At 39.5% G+C, this 24,593-nt stretch overlaps 1 protein-coding gene across 7 annotated transcripts in view; it reads right to left on the bottom strand.

Moving 5' to 3' along the window:
* CDH18 (cadherin 18) overlaps positions 1–24,593 on the bottom strand; it is an 845,073-nt gene that overhangs the window by 602,564 nt on the left and 217,916 nt on the right. For 4 of the 7 annotated variants that reach the window (XM_074944996.1, XM_074945002.1, XM_074944997.1 and 1 more), the window contains exon 2: positions 17,709–17,818. The exons of 2 other annotated variants lie outside the window; for them this stretch is intronic. The gene's annotated coding sequence lies outside the window, so the exon portion shown is untranslated. Of the gene's footprint in view, positions 1–15,280; positions 15,298–17,708; positions 17,819–24,593 lie in introns of those variants that run through there. One more of the 7 variants, XM_074945000.1, reaches the window with a different exon arrangement.

Genomic DNA, 24,593 nt, shown 5'->3' with positions numbered 1-24,593 from the left:
ATAGAATGCTTCTGGAAGCATATGTCTGAACACAAAATAAAGGGAAAGGAGGGCTAATATGTATTTGGGGAGGAGCTAAACACAAAGGGCCAGTGAAATTGTACTGGAAATGAATTTGGGTCGGAGCCTTCCAAACAGAGAAAGTGACCTTTACAAGTCGAGTTGTGCAGGGAAAAACCATCTGGACTCTGCTGGAAGAAAGACATGCAGAGTATTGTCAGAGGACTGTGGTGAGAAAATCCTTGGCTGCTATCCTGGTTCTGCAAGCTTGAACTGTGCTGCTTTTGCTACTAAATCTCATTTCTGTTCAGAAACATCTGCAAGAATTATACATTTGTAAATAAAAGTAGGTTAGGATAATTTAATAATCCTGTTTTGGCTGTCCATTCATTCTCTCTCCTAAAAGTAATAATCCACTTCTCAGGTCCCCCTGGGTGCTACGCGTGCAGCATCATGACAGTATGTAAAGTGGCTCTTTCCCAAGTACATGTTGCAGCGGTTGTTTGTAAAAATTAGGAATTTTATTGAGAAAAGTTGCTGGCAGTACGTAAAACCAAAAGTAGTCAAAAAGATGGTGCAAATGTGTTTTATGAAACCATAATATGTATTGTATGTCAGCCTGAATGAAGATATGGACTTCCTCTATAGAACTATAAAAGTTAGAGAGGGAAAAGGTCTATTCAGCTATCCAAGCTATCTCCTAAAAATATGTTAAAATAGAATATTTCAAAAATATTTTCATGTTATTATAGTTAGGGCTCGGGGGTCCAGGAGATAAGGTTTTTTTTTAATTGTGAGCAGTTCACAGGCTATCGGAGAAAATAATGGAGCTTCTATGTGTAGAATGACAAGACGGTATTTCCCAGTTCTGGGGGCTCTGTGTACCCATTGCAAAGCTTTTCATTTAACAATTAAAAAGCAACATGTCAGACACTTCTACACATTTAAAGAGATGGGGAAGAAAAGCACTGAAAAATGGGAAAGACCTTATCTTTAGTATCATGATACCTGATTAGGACAAGCAGGAAGTATCAAATTGACTATTCTTTTTTACCCTCGCACAGAGTGTGCTATCATATCAAAGTATATTAGACACACAGCCACTCCAGTTTAGGAAAATACTGCATTTCCCCGAAGGTCAGACATGTATAATGTGACCCTATTGGTTTCTGCAATCTTACATGGATTTGAAGTTCACTTTGGAACATTCCTAAAGTCTGTATTGCTTATCCAGACTTTGTCAGAGCCTCCTGAACTTGCAAGAAACAGAATGAAAGTCTTAAAAGAACAGTTTTTCACAAATGATTTCCAGTGCTACCTGAATCCTGACATGTAAGAGATTCTTACATTGCAAAAGAAGTCTTACCTGCACTATTTCAACATTTCTGCTTCTGCCTTGCTGGACCCATGAAGTTAGGAAATGGATTAAAATAAATAAAAAATAACTTAATTAAAAGTCCTCCAGACTTATTAGGTTTTCAGATATTTTGGGCTGAAATTTGAAAGAAGTTTCAGGTCAGTTCTTATCTGAGCTTACTAACCCCTCTTTATTTATGTAACCTTAATTATAGTTGAATGGCAATGTAAACAAATTAGTTTATTTTGCCAATGGCATTCTTCCACTAAATTACATTTATACAAAAATGTTACAGCTTTAGAATCAAAATGCTATAGCTTTCTATACTTTTAAAAGGGCTTGTCTACATAGGACCAGGATAATTACAGACCAGGGAGCCTAATTTTGATACCTGGGAACATATGAGAAAAAAATATTAAACAATCACTTTGTAAGCACCTAGAGGATAATAGGTCTAGGTTTACCAGGTCCTGCCTCAGCACAAGGGGGCTGGACTTGATGACGTCTCATGATCCATCTTTCTAGCCTTACATTTCTATGATTCTGAATATTAAGTACACGTATGGCCTCCGTCATTGTAGTATCTGAGAGCCTCTGTCTCAAGACGACATTGACCCTTTAAGAAGGAGCAGAGCAAGTGCACCTATACCTCATGAGCTGACCAAGATTAGGCTTTAAAAGAGGACACCTGGGCCTGGTGCAGAGAGAGACTGGTGAGTCAGAGCTAGGAAGCTACAGGAAGGAAGACTGCCAGAGTCCCAAGGGACGGGAAGCAGTGAGAACCTGATATGAACTGTTCTGAAAACAGGGCCTTCAGGGAGAAAGCAGGACTCCCAGAGTCCTTGAGGACTGGGGCAGCTTAAAAGTTAAAGGGAAAAAATCTTGTGGGGTGAGCTGAATAACTGTTTTTGTTTGCTTTGCAATGTTTGAGAAATAAAAACTGCCTAAAAGAGACTGTGGACATGACAGTAGGTCCTTTGCAAGCTGGGGAGAAGCCCTGCTTTGTTACAGACTCATAATCATGTGACTGTATTGATCCATACATCTCCCCTCTGAGGTAAGAAAGTGTTGTTATCCCCATTTTACAGATGGGGAATAATTAATCTAAGTGACATGCCCAATGTGACACAAGAACTCTTTAACTGGGCAAGGAATTGAAGCCGGGTCTACCGAGTTCTAGGCTGGCACTGTAACCACAAGACCACCCTTCCTCTCTTCATTAGGAATGTATCTTTCCAACTGGATTAGCATGATTCTTAGAATCAAATTTCCCCTGGGAATACTCATGATTATGTATTATTTGCTGCCCACAAATATTCTGGAATAAATGTTTAAATTAATTCCTTTACTGGTTTAAATATTCACCAAACTTGTTTACTTGATTATTAGTAGAAAGTGAGCACAAAAGGGGGCACAAACATAATCAAACCAAATCCTTTTTTAAAAAACCCACACCTATATTTATGGTTAATTTGTGCAGTATTCACTCAGCTCTAATTCTCTGGCTGCAAAAACCTTGGGGGGCGGGGGGGGAATAGTTTTTCTCCTTGGTTTGCACAGCCTTACGTAGGGTTCCATGGTGCGAAAGATTAACAGATTTTTGTCACTGACTATGGTACAAATATATCAAGCTGTCGCACAAAGTAAACAAAAAGTGCAGAGTAAACACAAATTTTGCCTGTGTCAATATATATTCTAATTGGAACATTCCGTAAGGAAAGCAGCAAAAATCAGAAGCGTGCATGGTGCAATCTTCATGGAAAGACAGTTTAGCTTACACCCTTTAACAGGGACATGGGTTCCTGCTAATCTATTTCCAACAAGTGTTGAAAAACACAGAGAACTTGCCCAGATCCTAGCTCTAGACAGACTTCTCTGTTTCTACAAACAGGAAGAATAGTTGGGAAAAAAAGCAAAGAAAAATTTCTTCTGAAATGCCCCTCGCCTCCACTGTCGACACACTTTGCTAATTAACATTCACTATGTGTGTGTACGTGTTTCACACCATATCCTCTGCAAACTCTTCAAACAGCTTTTTAATGAATCCTGCAGTCTGCATTGATACACTATTGCTTTCTTTGTATTTCTAGCAAAAGCTAAAAAAAGAAAATTACAACAGAGCAAAATGTAAGGTGTGTTAACATAAGATAAAAAGAAAAAAGAAAAGGAGTACTTGTGGCACCTTAGAGACTAACCAGTTTATTTGAGCATGAGCTTTCGTGAGCTACAGCTCACTTCATCGGATGCATAGCATATTGTGGAAACTGCAGAAGACATTATATACACACAGAGACCATGAAACAAAACTTCCTCCCACCCCACTGTCCTGCTCGTAACAGCTTATCTAAAGTGATCATCAGGGAGGGCCATTTCCAGCACAAATCCAGGTTTTCTCACCCTTCTCCCCCCCCCACAGACACACATACAAACTCACTCTCCTGCTGGTAATAGCCCATCCCTCTTTGAAACCTCTCTTTATAATGCGCATGATAATCAAGGTGGGTCATTTCCAGCACTAATCCAGGTTTTCTCACCACCACCACCCCCCCACACACACGGGGGGGGGGGGGGAGAAGGGTGAGAAAACCTGGATTTGTGCTGGAAATGGCCCTCCCTGATGATCACTTTAGATAAGCTGTTACGAGCAGGACAGTGGGGTGGGAGGAAGTTTTGTTTCATGGTCTCTGTGTGTATATAATGTCTTCTGCAGTTTCCACAATATGCTATGCATCCGATGAAGTGAGCTGTAGCTCACGAAAGCTCATGCTCAAATAAACTGGTTAGTCTCTAAGGTGCCACAAGTACTCCTTTTCTTTTTTCTTTTTACGAATACAGACTAACACGGCTGTTACTCTGAAACCTAACATAAGATAAGTTATTTTCAGAATTGTCATTTCAATTATTAACAGTCTATGGTTGTGTAGGCTTCAAATAATACTTGTATGAGCAAAGAATGCTTTTTTCCCAGTATCAGCAATGTTAGTTGTGAATAAATGAGCTGATCTGAGCCACTGTTATAAATGAAAATGGTATTTAGGTTGTGATGTGCACAAGGCTCTGAGATACCCAGCTACCTACATTAGCTGAATTAAGTTTCCCATTAGTCTCAGTAGACATTGTGAGCACTGTGTTGTTTTTATCATTAGAATTAGAAGAGACCTCAGGAGGTCATCTAGTCCAACCCTCTGCTCAAAGCAGGAGCAACACCAACTAAATTATCCCAGCCAGGCTTTGTTAAGCCAGGCCTTAAAAAACTCTAAGGATGGAGATTCCACCACCTCCCCAGGTAACCCATTCCAGTGCTTCACCAGCCGCCTAGTGAAATAGTTTTTCTTAATATCCAACATAGCCCTCCTCAACTGCAACTTGAGACCAGTTCTCCTTGTTCTGTCATCTGTCACCACTGGGAACAGCCTAGCTCCATCCTTTTTGGAACCCCCCTCCAGGTAGGGGTTTTGCCCTCAAATCCCCCCTTACTCTTCTCTTCTGAAGACTAAACACGCCCAGTTCCCTCACCCTCTCCTCATAAATCATGTGCCCCAGCCCCCGATCATTTTTGTTGCCCTCCGCTGGACTCTCTCCAATTTGTCCACAGCCTTTCTGTAGTGGGAGGCCCAAAACTGGAAACAGTACTCCAGGTGTGGCCTCACCAGTGCCGAATAGAGGGGAATAATCACTTCCCTCGATCTGCTGGCAATGCTCCTACTAATGCTTTGTGTTACATTGTGTTACACTCCTACTTTGTGTTACATTGGGGAGAGAAACAAAAAACAAAGCAATGGAAGGCTTCTGGATTTGTCAGTCTTGTGTCCATTTCTTTATACAACGGTCTACAGAGATGTATGATCTGCAGCGTAGTTATGGTAATGTTTGCCATTATTTCCTGCCATTCATACCAGCAGTAATTTCACAGCAGGTTGTTACTATGAAAGTTTGAGCCCAGCTGTGAAAATGTTTTCTTAAATGTACATATTTTATTCATTCTGCTTTAGATTAAAATGTGTGTGTGCGCGCGCGCACACACATACACACACACACAATCTAAAACTAGTAGAATCTTGTGATAAAATCTAAATTTAGTAGAACCTCACTAGTTCACTGGTTCCCTTTAGGAGGAGGTGGACATGAGTGGGGACCAGAAAGAGTTCCTACCGTGGGGTGGGGTAGGGGGGCTGGAATTTGCCCCTTCCTCAAGAAATATCTGAGTTGGCATCACTGCCAGGTAACTGTCCTCCAGGAACATCTTTGCCAAATATATTTTAGAAAACCACTTGATCCAATTTTACATGTTTAGACGCTACATTGTATTAATAAGAAAATGACAAAAACAACAACAACAAAAAACCCACTAAAATTTTGATCCAGACTAGTTTGCCAGAAAGCAAAGAATGATATTCTTCTACTTCTAAAAATTATGTTAAGTTATGCATATTTATTCTTTCCTAACCTTTGATCATTAAGGTTTTTTTTTTGCACACCTTGTTTCTTTGAAGAAACTTCTGTCTACTTACATAAGATACATAATCTGTTTCTGGACATATGCCTTTCAGACACATCACTTCCTTTGCTTTGATATATAACAAAATGTCAAAACCAGTTTCCACTCTCACTTTCCATTATGCTCCAGCTCTGGGGACATTGATTTAATTGAAACCCAACTTACATCGGCTGTTTCTACCCCAATCACAATTAATCAGTGTAGTTTTTATTCATTTTACATGTTAAAGTGTTCAAACTTCTTCACAGGGAAACAGCACTATGCATTTAATTGGCCAGATCTCAGCCCACCGCTAATGAACCTTTGTGTTGCTTATAGGACCTTAAAATTGCCCTAAGTAGGAAGCTGAGAATTCTGTGCTATGGGGGAATCCTGGTCTACAGTAAGGCTAGCAGAGTGGCTCTGTGCCCACCTCTCCTGGCCCTCCAGCATAAGTGCTTCATAGGAGTGGGTATTTTGGGAGCTGCAATTCAGCAATCCTCACTAGTATAATAGCCCCTCAACACCATTACAAGCTTACACAAGTTAAAAAGCTGTCCTTGGACAGGTCTAATCTAGGCCCAGTTAGGCCTGGAGACAGCCTCTGTCTGAGGACTGAATGGTGGCTTAGGCCACCTTTGCTTCTCCCAGCCTCATCTGAATCAAGCTATAACATAGCTGAGGATTTTGTCCTTGATATTTCAATACACTGTATTATTTTAACAATCATTTCTTGGGTTATTTTAAATACATAGTTTATTTGCTGGTAATGTATTTTTAGGACTTGTCTTGAGAAGTGTTGAGCTTCTCACTCTCTCTCTCTCTCACACACACATAGTGAAAAGAAAAACATAGACCAAAACCATAATATGTATACCAATGTGACCTTAAAGCTGTGGCTGAATATATCAAATACCTTCAATTTCCTTTGGACTTTTCTAGTTGCTGAGACACAGTGAAAATCAACATTGATTACTTATCACTTAGTTATGTAGGTAATTACTTAGCTTATATATTATTTAAATACACTTTACAAAATTCATAGCATGGTTAGCAAATGTTACCTTCTTTCCTCTTCACAGCATCTCAGAGCCCCCTGTGGGACTGGTTTGCCCAAATAACTTAAAAATAAATGCTATAAATGAATTCTCAAACAACGGTGCTAAGATTTAACTGCCTGTCTCCCATTAACATCAAAGAGAGTCACATGGCTAAAGTCCTTCACAAGGCTTTGAAAATTTACCCCTTTTCAAAAAATTCCTTAAATAGATCATGAATTCTGAAGTTCATGGTGAGAGGAGCACCTCACAAATGTATAGTTGTATTCCACTGCTCTATATTACTCTTTCACCTATTCAGCAATGATGAGCACAGCATCACACTACTTGAAGAGCCATGGCATGTTGGCTTTTTGCTTGCTTTCTAGACACCAGGTAATAATCTGGCTTTATATCTGTGCTCTCTAATGTTCCCTGTTTTTTAAACTTCCTTGCTAATTTTATTTGTTTCTGTGTTTTTTTATTTATAATTTCCCATGTTCAGAATGTCCATTCCCTTTTAACAGTGTGGTATTTAAATAATGCCACATACCACATGCTTATTTAGATGAAGTACAGAAAAAAACCATCAGTATGTCTTAAGTCAACCTTCTGATGGGCCACATGCCTCCAAGTAGGATTATGAGGAACACTGATGACCCATTTATGGATTCATAGGTTTAGAAGGCCATTATCATCATCTAGCTTAACCTGCTCCATAACACAGGCCAAAGAATTTCACCCAGTAATTCTGACTTCAAGCCCAGTAACTTGCTGTGGAACTGCAACATCCAATCCTGATTTAAAGACATCAAGCGACAAAATCTACCACATCCCTTGGTAGTCTGTCCAAGTGGTTATTTACCTTGATGCTTAAAAGTGTATACCGTATTTCAGATTTGAACTTTGCTAGCTGTATCTTCTCTAATTGATTTTTTTTTGTATGTCCTCTTTCTAAGTTTGGACCTAATTCTGCCACACTTATTCATGCCGGAGTACCACCTTACACTGAGGAGTCCCACTGAATTTAGTAGCAGAATCTGACCATTTGTTTCTAGCCTATTTTATTCAGAATTCAGTTTAAATCTAAATTAATGAGGGCACATTAAAAGATGACACTCTTTAGTGAATTGTTTTATAATTTAAAGAATAGTAAATGGCAAGACAAAACTGAACTATTACATTTTAAATTACAGAGTCTGAGCTTTAGTTCCCTACAGAAAAGTAGATCTATATTTGTGAATATTGATTACCACTGAGGTTGGATTATGTTCATTTTTTTTCTTTGGCTCATACAGTCTCATTTCATTGATAAAACTATCTGTTTTCCTTCTTTAAAAGCCAATCCTAGTCAATAGTAGATTTTATGGACTGGGCCAATCCTAAATTGTTATTTAAAATTATGTTTATTGCCTTGAACTGATGCAATGGAAAATCATTCCTGAAAAAAACAAAACCAAAACCAGCTCTATTTCTGAACAAATAACCTCAGGAAAAGGCAGCAGTTCAGAATGACATGGTTCCATTACTGCCTCCATTGGCCTCTTTCTCTATAGGCACACAGACGGCCCTCCTGTCAGAGGAGACAACATATTAAGGAAGATTAGAGAGGCACCAGGGACTGGGAGAAACTGCAGGCTGACCCAATCACTACAAGGATAATCTTTTTCTGCATAAGCAAGCCCTAAATACATCTCCGGGAACACAAAGTAATAATGCATCTCCAACAGGAAGTGGTTTTGATTATGATTCTCAATAGAGGGTCAGTATTTGGGTAAAGGACTGATTAAGGTCCTGCTCCCACTTCCATTAACTTCAACTGGGCAGGAACAAATCCTCTGCTAATTGACAGAGGAGGTTGCACCATAGAAGGAGTCCTCCAGAAAGTGAAGAAATGCCACACTCCCTGTTCACTCTAGATGCAGTCTTTGGGTTCCTGGGACACTTCCTGATGGGAGCAGAAACAAAGCTGCCCAGGATAGGGCAGTAACCGGCTGCAGCAACACAGAGCAGTAGAAAGCTTATTACCTCATTGCTGCACATAGTTTCTGTGCATAATAAAGGGTTTATCTTGACGCTGGTCTGCTCTTCTGTAAGATATGACGGGGTACCAGGAATGGAAGGCACAGAATGCTAGAAGACCAGTCAGAGCAGTAACATTGAAATGGCTCCCACAGAGCCAGTCCTACTAAACTCCGCCCTTCCCAGCTCTGAGAATCAGGGGAAAATGCTGAATGTGCCTGTAAAATGTTCAAACAGCAATTTCAACTGAAATAAAGAAATATATGGAGCACATAAAAGTGGAAGAATCTAAAGTGTCTGTGAAAGACTATAATGGAAAAACAGTTGAAAATAAACTGGAGGATGAGCAGAAGATTGCCCTGCTCTTAACGGTGGCAGGCACAAATGCAACTAGATGTATATAATACATTCTATGTAGATGATGGTGGAGAAAGAGAGGAACACTTTGGAGAAAAAGAAAATGTTTGAGGATCATTGTGTCTCTGGAAAAAATGTTATTTTTGAGAGACCTATGTTCAGGATGAGAACACGGAATGTAGGGGAAACAGAGGAGTTTGTCACACACACACAAAAGTATCCGTCCCGTGAATTTGGAATGTTAACAGACTCTCTCATTAAAACCCAGATTGTGCCAGGGTGTAACAATAAAATGTCCATGAATGATTACTAAGGAAAAGGGATCTGACACTAGATATGGCAATATGTATATGCCAAGCAGCAGAACATAATGAAACACAGATAAAAATCCTAGGGAAAAGGCACAGAGCACAACTGTGAGTACTACAGCTGAGTTAGCAAAGGAAAAGTTCACAGAAATTAAATTGGCAAGGACAGAAACATGGAAAGCAGGAAACAATTCCAGTAATGTGGCAACCAGCATGAGTAAAGGAAATACCCAGCATTCAGGTGAATGTGTAAAAACTGTAAAAAGCCCAACCATTATGCTAAAATGTGCAAAGAAAGCAGTAAAGTGAATGTATTAATGCAGAAAGGGATTTCCCCCAAGTGAAGAGGAAGAGCTATTCTTAAGCATAATAATGGAGGAGGCTGAAAACTCAGAAGAATGGCTAATTAAAATGTGCACAAATGACACTTATGTGATAGATACATGATAGACACTGGGGCATAAATAAATGTAACAAGAGAAACTGGAATAAAGAAATATATGGAGCACATAAAAGTGGAAGAATCTAAAGTGTCTGTGAAAGACTATAATGGAAAAACAATTAAAGTGTTGGGAGAGTGTACACTGACATTAAATACAAAGGCAAATGATAAAACAAGTTTAAAACAAGATAAAACACAGAAGCAAGCAACCAGTCTTGGGCCTACACATGTGTTAGGTGCTTGGTCTTGTTAAGAGGATGTATTACCATAGAGCAGGGGTTGGCGACCTTCGGCCACGGCCCATCAGGGTAATTCGCTGGCGGGCCACGAGACATTTTGTTTACATTGACCGTCCGCAGGCATGGCCCCCTGCAGCTCCCAGTGGCCACAGGGATGTGCTGACAGCTGCTTTCTGCAGCTCCCGTTGGCCAGGAACAGCCACTGGGAGCTGCAGGGATCATGCCTGCGGATGGTCAACATAAACAAAATGTCTCGTGGCCCGCCAGCAGATTACCCTGATGGGCCAAGTGCCGAAGGTTGCTGACCCCTTCCATAGAGAGACAGAAAGCTATACAGAACCAGATATGAAAGTATTAATAATAGCATATGAAGATGTATTCACAGGAAATGGATTCCTTTCAATAATATACAAGAAATGTTTAAGAAAAGATGGAGAACCTGTGCTACACAAAAAGTTCCACAAGTCTTAAGAAAGAGACTAGAAGAGCTTCAAAACATGACAAACGGTATCATTTGGAGAACAGAAGAACCAAGAGATTGGATTCACTCTTCAGTGACTGTAAAAAAAGAGAAGAAGGATGATTACAACTGTGTATGGACCCTAAAGGGCTGAAGAAAAATATAAAAAGAACACTTCTACTTGCCCACAAGTGAACTGTTTTCTGAGATGGCAGGAACCAAATGCTTCAGCATGAGCCAGATAAGATGCATTGGCAGGATATTGGCAGATCCCCGTAGACAGTCAGAAATTCAAGATCTACACTTTCAACAAACCATTTGACAGATACTGTTTCTAAGACTGCCTTTTGGAATATGTTTGGCTCCAGGAGTATTTCACTGCAACATGAACCAGATGCTAAAGAGTCTAGTAGGTATGAAAGTGTAAATTGATGACATAATAATTTGGGGCAGGACTTCCTTTATATATGAGGAATGACTAAGGACAGTACTGGAAATTGTGACAGGTAGAAACCTTAAACTGCACAAGGGCAAATATCAATTCCAAACAACAGAAACAACATAGTTGGGAGAGAGATTGACCTCCAAGGGAATCTTGCCTGATGAATCAAAGATTGAAGCAACACTCAACATGCTGAGACTTTAAGATAAACAGGGAATTCTAAAGGCTGTAGGCATGTTGAATTATGTCAGCAAATTCATACATAACCATATAACTCATCTAAGGCACCTCTTCCACAAGCTCATTCAATGGCCTTGGATGCCAAAACATGTAAGGGATTTCAGTGATTTAAGGCACTTTTTGATACCAGCTTCAGTGTGGCAATTTTTTTACCCATTGAAAGACAAACTCTCCACAAATACCTTGAAAGGAGGGCTGGGAGCAGTACTATTACAGTGTTATGGAACTAACTGCCACTTTTATATACAACTAGGGCTATGACAGCCAAAGAGAAGACATATGAACAAACTGAAAAAGAGAGACTAGCTCTGGTGTAAGAATGTACAAGATTTCACAAATTTCTCTATGGATGTAGCTTCAAAGCAGAAACTGGTCACAAACCACTGACTCCAATACACAAATAAGGACTTGGAGAAGCACCAACTGGGATACAGTAACTACTGTTAAAAATACAGAAGTATGATGTGACCTGGAGGTCCAACCTGGATGCCACTTAGTAACGGCGGACTCTCTTTCAAGTGTAACCCTTCTGCCCATCAGAGTTGGCAGCAACAAGGGCCGGGTTCAGTATCTAAGGGTTCCATTCCAATAACACAATGCAAAACCGGCTCGAGCCCCCACCCAGTGACCTGGGACAAATATATACCACCCCCGCTGGGCACCTCCAAGAGGCAATACTTCCCCTCTCGCAAGCACAGAGTCTGAGTGTAGCAAAAGCCTTTTAATAACAGAGAGAAACAATGTGGCATTATGTTGGGGAAACACCACCAACAGGATTCATAACACAACGCATGAGCCAAAACCCTCCCCAAGCAAATTGGGCTGTGTCCTTCCCCTTTGGTTCTTGAGTCCAGCAACCCAAAAGTCACCCAAAGTCCCAAAAGTCCAACAACCCAAAAGTCTCTGTCCCTGGTCAGTACAGCCCCAGAGTTTGAAAGTATATCTGCAGAGTTTTACCTCCCAACCTGAGTGGAAATGGGGGGGGAGGAGGGTTAAGGGGCAGCTTACGTGGTCTAAAGCCGACTTTCCAACCTCTCTGTGGGACTCCGCTCCACCAGCCGCCCCACAAATTGCTCTGCACTGCCAATTGCTCCGCCAGCCATCCTGCAAACTACTCCACAATATATCTTCAGGCCCCCCCACTACTTAACACAACGCTCAGTGATTTCAGCTCTTAGTAATTTTAGCTCTTTAGTGATTTCAGCTTGTAGTAGGGAAGCCTCAGTGCTGGTACATCTTTGGCCCAAAGTGAATTCAGCTCAGCATTCTGTAACTCGACTCCTAGTAGAATCAAAACTAGCTCTGATATTCTACTGTGGACAGAGGAGACGGTGTAATTGGCATGTAGGGCCCTCACCAAGAGCCCATACAACCAGGTATTCGGCTTCGGCTTCGGCTTCGGCTTCGGCCCCGGCCCCGGCCCCGGCCCCGGCTGCTCCCTCTCTCTCTCTTCTCAATTCACTGGGTTTTGGAACCCATGATGCTTGCCTAGCGAGTGCTGCTAAGTTGATGGCGAGTCCCTCCATCATAACAAAAGGCCAAGTACAGTTCCACTCTCCTTGATTCACATAACCAGGATAAACAGTTTATTCTTCCTGCACCAATAACAGAGAAACTGCGGCTCCTACAGCAGCCAAAGTGGCCATCTAGGCGGGGTGGGTGTGCCTATGCAAACGAGATCAGCCCCTGAAGTTCTTTTCCATAACCCACCATGACTCGCCACCAGATGTCAGGGTAGAGCTCATCCTAACTCTGCTTACACAAGAAACATGCTCCATCTGACAATACACAGCCTGATGATGTGGAACAAGCAGTAAACATACATGTGAACATGATAAAAGTGTTACATGCTGTATCTCCAGGCATTTGTAATAAACTGGGGACCGAAACAGCTAAAGATGAAACGTTCCAAACAGTGATACAAGTGATAAGTAAAGGAGAAAAGAAAACAAAACAAAAAAACACTCCCGACCTGTGTATTCACACTATAAATGTAAGGTTTCAGTGATCTCAGGAGTGCTTCTGAAGAGAACACATATTGTGGTTCCCACAGTGATGAAAGAATAATGTTGGAATTAATACACAAAAGGCACCTGGGAATGACAATCAAAAAGGAGAGCTGGAGAAGCTGTATTCTGGCCATAGATGAATAGTGATATCAAAGAAATGGTGAGCAGGTTTGGAACATTTCAGAAGTATAGAGGTTCCCAGCAGAAAGAACCAATGTTACCACATGAATAACTTGCAGTTCCACCGGACAAAGCTGGAATTGACATATTCAGTTTTGGAAGACATAATCACCTGGTTATAATGGACTACTTAAGCAATTTCCCAAAAGTAGTCACATTGGAGGATTCTGATTGATTCTCTCTGAGACTTCTTTTCCCCACAGTTTCCTAAGAACTCAGTTTGACTCCAGATTTCATTACTCCAGTATTTTTATTTGTTATACAGCAAAGCTATGCTGAGTTGATCAGATTCAAGCATATGGGGTGGGTACAGGGATTGGGATTGGCCTGGTTACTTTGTAGAAGCCAATCCCTGTACAGCATGCCTTGCACAACTTACTCTGCCTCATTTTGAGATCCAGGCTTATCATGTCCATTGTAAATGGTTCCCAGCATGCTTCTCCTTATCTTAGCTAGTACAGACATTCTGTTTCCAGCCTGACTATCCATTTAACTCCCTAATCCTGTTTCCCAAGAAATGAGACCACAAACATGTGTACTTACTCATATAAAACCAAGCCTACAGATGTCATAGCAGTAACAGTTGTCAGAAACATTAAATCTCTATTTGCTTTGTCAAGGAATTCCAAGAAAAGTAATAATTGACATCAGATCACAGTTCAAGAATAGGGAATTCCTGAACTTTATTAAAATTTGCAACTTTCATCAGGAGACATCTAGATATTTTCAAACCTGTTACTAAGGCGCCTGTGATAGTGAGGAAAAGACTGTGAAAGTACAATTAGACAAAATATTACAATAAAGGAGCATGACCATTTCCACAGCTCAATAAACAAAGCCCCGATGAGAATTTGGCAGGATATAGATACTGGCCAGTCAAAGCCACAGGGATCAAAGAATAATAACCTTTCTCATACTTACTGATCATAGATGAAGGCAAAATATTGTTAAATAATCATAATAATCTGCTCAAGATACTTAACACTTTGGCCAAGACAACTGAAGATCAGATCAGATACACAAGTTGAAAAATATTCAGACTGACCCTGTTACTGACCAGGAGACTGAACTATTATGGACAAGGATTTACCTGAAGAGGGTTTGCAATACAGCAGTTCAGACAAATAGCTGAAATACCATAAAAGACTGAGCAAGGTATATTAGGGTTGTGTTTCAAGCAACCTGAAGAGTTAATTCCATTGTAGTATTTGTAATAGTTTAATAGTTTAGTTTAACAGTGTTTAAATTCAGTAAGTAAATTTTAAAAAAGGATCCAAAAAAGGGAAGATGTGATATAGAGTAAATTCTCTAGGAAGTGTGGAGAAGCCACACTTCCTGTGTAATCTTCATGCAGTCTTTAGTTTTCTGGGAGACTTCCTACTGGGGCAGAAAGAAAGAAGTGCAGGAGAGGGCAGTTGCAGGCTAAAGCTATGTGTGTTTCCTCATTGTTATGAACAGGAACTATGTACAGCAAAGTACATGTACATGTACTATGTACAGCAAAGAATTTATCTTGAAACTGGTCTGCTTGTCAGTAAGATATAGAGGCATGATCTAGTATCAGTGTCATTCAATCAATACCCAAGCACCTGATCGCAGTGTAGGATTGGAAGAGCCTTTCAGAACAGTACAGCTCAAATGCTTGAATGAGTGAACCCAGCTAATTCCTCAATCACTGATTTTAAACTAATTACCCTGGTGTTTACTTACCATTTTTTACAAAATAATTCAATACAAGAGTCTTTTCTTTTCAAATCTTCCAGACTTGCTACTTTCTTCACAGTCCACTCTTGTAGAAAAGTTATTGTTAGGAGCTTATGCACAAGGGAGGAAGAGGACAATGAAGAGAATCTAAATAAATGAAAGTATCAGGGAGTACCCATGTTAGTCTGTATCCACAAAAACAACAAGGAGTCCGGTGGCACCTTAAAGACTAACAGATTTATTTGAGCATAAGCTTTCGTGGGTAAAATCATAAATCTGTTAGTCTTTAAGGTGCCACCGGACTCCTTGTTGTTTTTGTAAATAAATGGAAGACATTCTTTATACTCTGGTGATGCAGAGACTGCCTGAGACAATGATGCCCTGGTCTTGTCTGGAATGTACACATAGTAAGACACAATCTACGCCCACAAGAGCCTACAATCTAAATGAAGTAGGAGAAAGGAAGTATGAGCCTCATTTTACTGTTAAACTGAGGCAAAGAGATTAAGTGACTTGCTCAAGGTCACACAGGGAGCGTGTGGCAGAGCTGCGGACTGTATTCAGATCTCCTGAGTCCTACTACAGTGCCTCAGTAACAAGACCATTCTTCCACTCTATGCATTAGTTCTCATCTATTCCACAAGTGATTAATTTTATTTTTCTACTTTAAATGACAGAGTAGTACACAGGCAGTCACAATTATCTGTTATTCAACTGGATAGAGTAAAATTTAAAAAGTTTTGAGACCATGAAATCCCGTTTCATGGTTCCTGAGTTTCTCACTTCACGTGGGTTTATGTGAATTTGTTGTACATTTTAAGTGTTTACTCTGTAGTTTCTTTACATGATATTTAAGGAAATTTTATCAAGGTTTCTTGCAATGAAAAACTATGAACTATAAATTGCCATTTAACTACTGCTAAACATGAAATAAAAAAATATGTACTTTGAAAATGTACCATGAAGCATGCAGAGAATTCAACTTTATACAAAAGTCCCTACTGCATTTGGTACTGTGGTCACAGTGTTCTAAATAGAATAGTCATGCCTGTGTAACTACCAGCACTCTTATTAACTCTGATTTGGAAATTTTCCACAATCAAACTTTAGCTGAGCCCTAAATGTTAGGTGAAATATTATGCAGTACTCACAAAATGAGCCATGAAATACAAAAATACAGTTTTACAAATTGTAGTGGCTCTAGCTAATTTAACATTGATGATCACCTAATGTATTGTATGCAAATCTTTAAGAGGGAAGAAGTTTTCCCTTCCCATGAAAATTTTTGAGATTTTGAAAATTTTCCCACATAGAATTGTGACTAATTGTTGAAATCTCAAAAATTTTCATAAACCAAAAACTGGGGGAGATGGGGGGGGGGGAGACGGGGGAGGGAGGGAAGGGAGGTTAAGTTCAGGTCAATCAAAAAAGTTTTGTTTCACTAATTTTGAAATGTTTTGTTTTGAGTTCAATCTTTTTTATTTTTAACTATAACATTAACTCAAAATAAAAAGTAATTTTAAAGTCCCAAACCAGAACGACCAACTCTAGTTCATAGTAACTACGTCAGTTTAAACCTGCCAGGATTAGAGATACTAGCTTTGTCACTAGTAAAGTGTTTGAGCTTCTAACTTGTGGAAAAATATTTGAGCTATCTTCTTCAAATAATTCCACCCATAGTACACATTTTGGTACTTTTAAAAGCAGGAAGACTTCCTTATTTCTATCTGTCAAACTATAGTACTTCACATCACATATTATTAAAGAAATCTGGGGTTGGGGGGAAAGGCTCTATGGGAACCTAAGGACTGGGAAGGTAATAGTTGTTTTGGGGTCATTTAAGTCAAACAAATGGGCATGAAAAATGTAATCAGGAAACTATTACCTGAATTTTTGTTGACAGATGCATTTAAAATGAAAATTATGCTTGGAACTGTTACATCCAGAACAACCAGGTTTCTAAGTAATGTTGGAAATCTTGCTCACTAATACATTTGATATAAAGATCTTAAGATACATCATGCTGATAACAAATTCCATGGCCTACAGCAGAGCTCTTCAGCAGCCCCATCAAGATGACTATGGAGCAGCATATAGGAGTACATCAGTCACAGGAGACACTATGCATTCTTATTCCTATTTATTATTTATATCGTGGTAGTACCCACAGGTCACCAATCAGGGATCAAGGCTCAGTGCAATAGATGTTGTACAGACATATAATGAAAACGTGCCCCCTGCCTCAGAGTTTAGAATCTAAGCATTCTGTTTTCCTGACCAAAAATGTAAAAAGCCTAAAGCAGGAAAAAGAGGGGAGAGTTTAGAACAGCAAGGAGAAATGTCAAAAGTTAAATAAATTAATAAATCACACAACAAGCCAAACAAGTTTTTCATGAGAGGTGATTGAATTAAAAAAAAAAAAAAGATAAAATACCTTTTATTTGATGAGTAGCCCACAGCTCAGAAATGCATGTTGGTTAAACAATCTTGAGCATCTCCCATGAAGATATCAAGAGGTGGATGTGGAAGGCTCACAAACTTTCACTGAAACAGAATAATACTGCTTTCAATATGCCTATCAGATAACAATGTGCCTATTGGATAACATTTTGCCAGCATGATACCGAAATGAAAAATATCAATATACCTAAAATGCTGCACTTGGGACAGATAGATGATGAGATATTTACTTTCAGCAAATATATCAAATTATCGAGTTCCGATAGTAATAGCACATGCTTTTTAAAACAAACAAACAAACAAAAATAAACAGCTGTCCATAACAGCAACTTCAGATCACAACAAATGGATAGTGGGGATGTTTCCAGGCTTGTAAGTAGCTCAGGAATTTTCCTGCCCGTACATCACATTCCAGCTTGGAAAATTGGTTAGGCAATCAGCTTTTTTAAAAACAAAAATGAAAAACTGTTATAGAAAGAATGATTATGATTTGTAAAGAGTTTTATGAGTATTTAATAGCAAAAGTGTAGAAAAAACATCCATAACAAAGGAATAGAGCCTATACTCTATCCAGGCAATTTAGATAATGTCTCATGCTCCTTCATATTTTCTTAGCTTCACTGTTTGTTAGCTCTGTGCCATGCTGTAATATTTTAATTAAAGCTGATCAAAAAATGGAATTTCCATACCCATAGGAAGTTCAGAGATATCAATATTTGGTTTTGTCCCAAATTATAAAAGTCTAAATGAAACTTTTCAACCTTATCAAAACAAAATATTTCAATAATTTCCCAGGACAATCTAAATATTCCTGTGAAAGGTTTTGACTTCTTTGAACCAGCATTTTCAGGAAACAAACTGTTCCATCAGAAAAATTTTGATCAGCTCTAATTTTAACGATGGCAGCAGTGGTTTGAGAGAAAACATGTTTAGTCATATATTGGGTCTTACCATGCATGACTGATAAACTTTGTACTCTACTGCACATTGCAATATACTACCACATCCCAGGCTAGCTATCAAATGGAAAGGGCTATGAGGTAATAATTACGACTTATATAGTGTTTTATATTTAAAAAAAAAAAAACACTGTTAAATCATCAGAGCACCACTGTGAGTTACTTCTCCCATGTTTAAGAAAGATAAATTTAAATTGTAACAGGTGTAGAAAAGGGCTACTAGGATGATCAGAGGAATTGAAAACCCATCTTATGAGAGGAGACTCAAGGAGCTTGGCTTGTTTATCCTTTCCAAAATAAGGCTGAGGGGAGATATGAATGTTCTCTATAAATACATCAGAGGGATCAATACCAGGGAGGGAGAGACGTTAAGTGCTAATGTTGACACAAGAACAAATGTATGTAAACTGGCAATCAGCAAGTTTATGCTTGAAATTAGAGGAATGTTTCTAACCATAAAAGGAGTGAAGTTCTAGAACAGCCTTCCAAGGGGAGCAGGGGGTGCAAAAAAACAAAACAAAACCCCTAACTGGTTTCAAGACTGAGCTTGGTAAGTTTATGGAGGCGATGGTATGATGAGATTGTCTATAATGTCATGTGGCCAATCTGTGACTGTTGTTAACAAATATCCCCAATGGCCAGAGATGGGACACTAGATGGGCAGGGCTCTGAGTTACTACAGATAATTCTTTCCCGGGTGTCTGCGTAGTGGGTCTTGCTGACATGCTCAGGGTATAACTGATCACCATATTTGGAGTTGGGAAAGAATTTTCTCCCTGGTCAGATTGGCAGAGACCCTGGGTTTTTTTTTCAGCTTCCCGCAGAGCATGGGGCATGGGCCACGTGCTAGTTTAAACTAGTGTAAATGGTGGATTCTCTGTAACTTGAAGTCTTTACATCATGATTTGAATAAGTCAGCCAGAGGTTATGGACCTATTACAGGAGTGGCTGGGTGAGGTTCTGTGGCCTGTTATGTACAGGACGTCAGACCAGATGATCATGATGGTCCCTTCTGGCCTAAAAATCTATGAAATAATGATCCTATTTTACACAGTGAAGGAAACTGAAGCAGATTTATGGTTATAATTATTCTTTAAGTGATATGATCAAGGCCACACAATGGTCTTGATCCTCCACAGCCTTATGCCCTAAGTTATACCTGTAGAAAATGAATACAAAGTTGGTATACAACAAACGGTAGTATTTTAAATCCACTTTACACATGCATAAATTACTACACCAGGAGCAAGACACAGGGAAATCAGATCCAGTTAGTTTGTGACAGACTCAGTATTAGGTTCCTAGAGTTCCTACCCACATTCAGTTCAGTGGAGCATAGCCCTGTTCAACAGACTGAAATAATACATTAGCTGACCAGGGATTCTGGGACCTGCATATAAGGGCAAGGCAAAGATTAGAAAATGGTATACTATCAACAACCATCTCTAACACTTCAAAGAGAAATTAAGAAAACAAATTCTTAAGGCCTGGGCATCTGAGACCTACTAGGCCCTAGATAAGTAAGATTTTACAGTAAGGCCAAGAAAGTTACATGTGGAGGAATAAAGCCCTTTATAAGTTTCAAAAACTATTCTATTATTGCCCAAAATTTTGTATTCAGAAAGAAGGACAAAGAGCCCCAACAGTTAGTTTTGCTTTGCGCTTGAATTTTTTTCACAGTTCTCTATAAAATATTTCTCTTTGTTTGGGTTCCAACTTCTGGAGTGCCAGCTTATGTTTTATATTTGATTTTTTTTTAAAGTTGTGCTTTGGTGTAAGTTTTGTGTAACTTGTCCTTTATGCACCCTTACTGATTTCTAAGTAAGTTTTAATTAGCCTTTCAGAGTAACAGCCGCGTTAGTCTGTATTCGCAAAAAGAAAAGGAGTACTTGTGGCACCTTAGAGATGAAAGCTTATGCTCAAATAAATTGGTTAGTCTCTAAGGTGCCACAAGTACTCCTTTTCTTTTTAATTAGCCTATAAGTATTGCACTATATGCTTAAATATATTCTATTAAGATCAGTGCTGTTTATGAACACTGGCAGTGCCATACTAGCTCTAACCAGTGGATCATCTATTAGTTCAGTGTCTTGACATCAATAGGGAGTAGTACTAGCTGGTTGTGGGGCAGTTGGAAGTAACCCCTCCCATGAGGAAAATTTCTAACACCTCATTAGCTTCTGCCCAAAAGCATGAGGCTTCATATGCCTTCAAAAACCTGTTATAACTCTGAATATCCTCTTGTTATCCATAAAATCCAATCCGTGTTTGGAACCTGTTAAATTCCTGGCCTTGATAATATCATGCGACAGGAAGTTCTGCAAGCTAATTCCTTTGTTTTGTTATAATTCAAGCAGATTACTTTTGTGTGCTCTGTTAGTAATTTGTTAGCAAATATTAACACTTTTAGTCCTTTACTTTCTGTACATTTGGTTAATGTATTAACTATTCTTTAGACTCTTTAGGATATTAACAAAGAGTATATTGAGTTTGAAAGACCCACTGAAATATATTATCTTGTTAGTCCTCTTGAGTGTTAATCATGTTTTTACACACAAATCAGGTAAACTGAGAATGTATAGAAATTATATCAAAACATGCTTCTTTTGGCAAAAGTTCTTTTTGTTTGGAAATCCGACATAATGACATTGGTATGGGAACTTAGTTGGGGAATGAATTCTACCACATTCCTCCAGACACAGTGGAGGAGAGACACACAGAAAGCTCTTTATCATCATCATCACTGCCACCGCCACCACCACCAAGGCGGTAATGTATCTATTCTTTCTATCTCTGATTGATAATCTGTGAATACCTAATTCCAATTGAGCCTGTTATTTGACAATCTTGAGTCATCATTAACTCAGACATGCAACAGCTCCATAGTAAATTTCTTGTTTCATGTGCTCCCCTTCTAAGCAAATAAAATGCACATAAAAGTAAAAAAATGAAACAATTGTTAAATTTGCACCACTTTTTCTCCCATTGTTGGAGGAATTACAAGCAATGGAAAATAGGGCTAAAGATCTGCGGTAAGCGCTCGTTCCAGTCTCACAGCTCTTGGGTAATTCACATGAAATGCCTGCCCCTCCAGTTACCATCCTTCCAAACCAGCACTGACAGCACATCTGATTCATTGGCCATACAGTTGTTTTGTTTCCCTATCACAGCTCTCCACTTGTTCCACCTCTGCAGGGAAAAAAATCTGTAGATAGAGATTTAATGCTGCTATGATACCTGTGGTAGCGGAAAGCCTGTGTTAAAGGCCATTGCTACAGAAGTGTGCCACTTATGGTAAATTCTGCCAGGCATGGCCCTAATTCATGCTAACCATTCCCCCATAATGCCATATGGATTTAATACACACAAATTTGTTACTATGTATTGTGTGCAGGGGGGCAACATGTTATGTGTTTACTGTTTTGATTTTTGCCACCGTAAGCAGGATTAACCTAAATTTGCTGTCCTCAGTGCCATTTAACAGAGAGGAGATTATGGTTCTTTCTGGGCTAGCTCTAATAGAGGTGTAGAACATGCTGTTTCTTAGGGCAGAAAAGTGTTAAGTGGCTGCTTTATGTGAGTGGCTACACAGGAAGGACAGTTAGGGAAACTGGGCTGGAAGGGGACGGCGTTTGTGGTTTGCTTAGGGGAGCAAAAGCCGTAGAGAAGGCCCTGGCTCTTAAAAACAATAGGTGGTGGGTAGGTAGTAGAATATCAGACTCATCAAAACACACTTCCTCCAAACAGTTCAGCTACCTCTATTTTTATAATGAGCTTGTAAAGAGAGAAGTGGAGGAAAAAAGTTGGCACCTTATATACAAGACCTCTGTACTGAAAAGGCCATGAATTATGTAAGCAGCTATTATTACTGAAAGCTAAAACAATTTAAGATGTAATAAAAGACTGCAGAAAAATTTATTTGATGCCAGAGTCGTCAGAGCTATCATCAGCTAACCAATCTGAAGGGTAATGTTCTTATTAACTGCCAATAATATTCATCCATTAAAAAATTAAACAAACATATTAGACTATTAAGTAACAATTTATGCCTTCAGTGATGCTTTTGTATCACCGTTGGTGTATTAAAGCTTTCTAGTGATGCATAAACAGATTCTTAATTAATGAACAAACATAAAAGACCCAGGATTTATGAATACAGTGCAAAAACTGCATAATTCTTTTGATCTTATTCTTTCTCCTTGATCAGCATGTCAGTGTCTATAGATCTGGCTCTGGATGAGTGCTGAGTAAAAATGTGAGAAGCAACATTGCTCGGTGCACTGTATATTACACCGGGAGAAGTAAAACACAGCTGTATTTTATCTGTGCTTGTTATACTGAAGCTTTGTTAGGCTTTTAAAAATGCAATACTCATTTTTGTCTTTCATGAAATATTCATGAAACCAAACCAAACAAACACAGAACCAAAGTCCTGCCCTCTGTTTCATGCACAAGATGCTCCTTTCTGCCATTGCACCAGTGCAGCATGTTCCACCATGCTCAGAGTACACTCCTATTTCCAAACAGGGGACCCCTTGGAATGTAGTCCACACACCCCAAGGAAATTTGGTATGTTGATCTGTGGTATTGTCATGCAAACAGATCCACAGGGCAGACGTTTGGCATGAAGTATGGGAAGAACATGCACTAAGGTACCCCCATTCCTCCGCATCAGTCTTCCTGAACCACCACAGATACACCACCTGCATGGCAGGAATTCCCCCTCACTCAAGAGGGACTATGAGTAATAACTGGGATAGAGGGCAATTTCCTGCAATAGCTTGGAAAAAACTTTATTTAATTCAGTTTAATTAAATAAAGTTTAACTTAATACCTTTGGGGTCCATTGTATTAAAAATGCAATTGTTTATGTGTTACTGGGGGATTGCATATAACTTTTCTAGGACATTTGCTAATGTAAACCTTGGGGGATATGTTCGGAACTTCAAAGAACTGCTTGGGAAAATATGTGAAATGGGTTTCCTAGGAGGTATTGTGAGTTCTTTTGAAGTTACACCCTGGGAGAAAAAGTCACTATCTACTGATGTCCTGCTCCTGAAAACTCCAGGCCAGAGACCCCTGAACAGTATAAAGGATGGACTAAACTTGTCCTGGGTGCACATAACAGGTAGGGCTGTTATGAACTTGTGACCACAGAACAGACTCTTTTGTAGAGTGTGGAGGACTAATCACCTGCCAGAGCTCATGCTGGCATCAGACTGATCTCTGATTAGCTTAATAGCCATGTCTACACGAGAGAGCTCACAGCAGCACAGCTGTACTGATGCAATTAAACCACCCACAATGAGCGGCTGTAACTATGTCAGCAGGAGAGCAGGTCCTGCCGACATAGCGTGGTCCAAACCGGTGCTTCTGTCGGTGTAACTCATGTCATTTGTGGCGAGTTTTTTTTCACACCCCGAAGCAACGATAAGTTCTACCAACAAAATTGTGAGTAAAATTGGTAGTGTTGTAAGTATGTAGATTCTTTTATTGTTTTAATATGTCTTCTCCATAGTCTTAAGGTAAAAACATTACATAAGTTTGCATAGAAAGAGCAGTGTGGTAGCTTAACTCTAGGCAGTTAAACTGTTATTAGTCTCTGAAATGAAAGCAAGAGGAGTGCTTAGGCAGATTCTCTTTTGCTGGAAATGAGAGAGAGCAGGCAAGGCACTATTCTGCCTGGTGATATCCTGGTCAGAAAGGAGAGAGACATGGGTCTCCCCCTGAGAGAGGTGACAGGTAAGGAAGCTGGAGGCCTGAGAGTGGGTGCCCATGCCAGACCACTGAGAGGAAATACAGACACAGTTGCCATGAACTGTGACACTAACAGCTGGATTTTACTTAGTGTCTGATATCTAAATTTTGAAAAAGCACTTCCAATATTGTGCATGTTAAAA

This window comes from Natator depressus, chromosome 2, assembly GCF_965152275.1.
Source record: "Natator depressus isolate rNatDep1 chromosome 2, rNatDep2.hap1, whole genome shotgun sequence".
NCBI classification, from domain to species: domain Eukaryota; kingdom Metazoa; phylum Chordata; order Testudines; family Cheloniidae; genus Natator; species Natator depressus.
The sequence above is the reverse complement of the archived record's forward strand: the minus strand, read 5'-3'. Positions and strand labels throughout refer to the sequence as shown.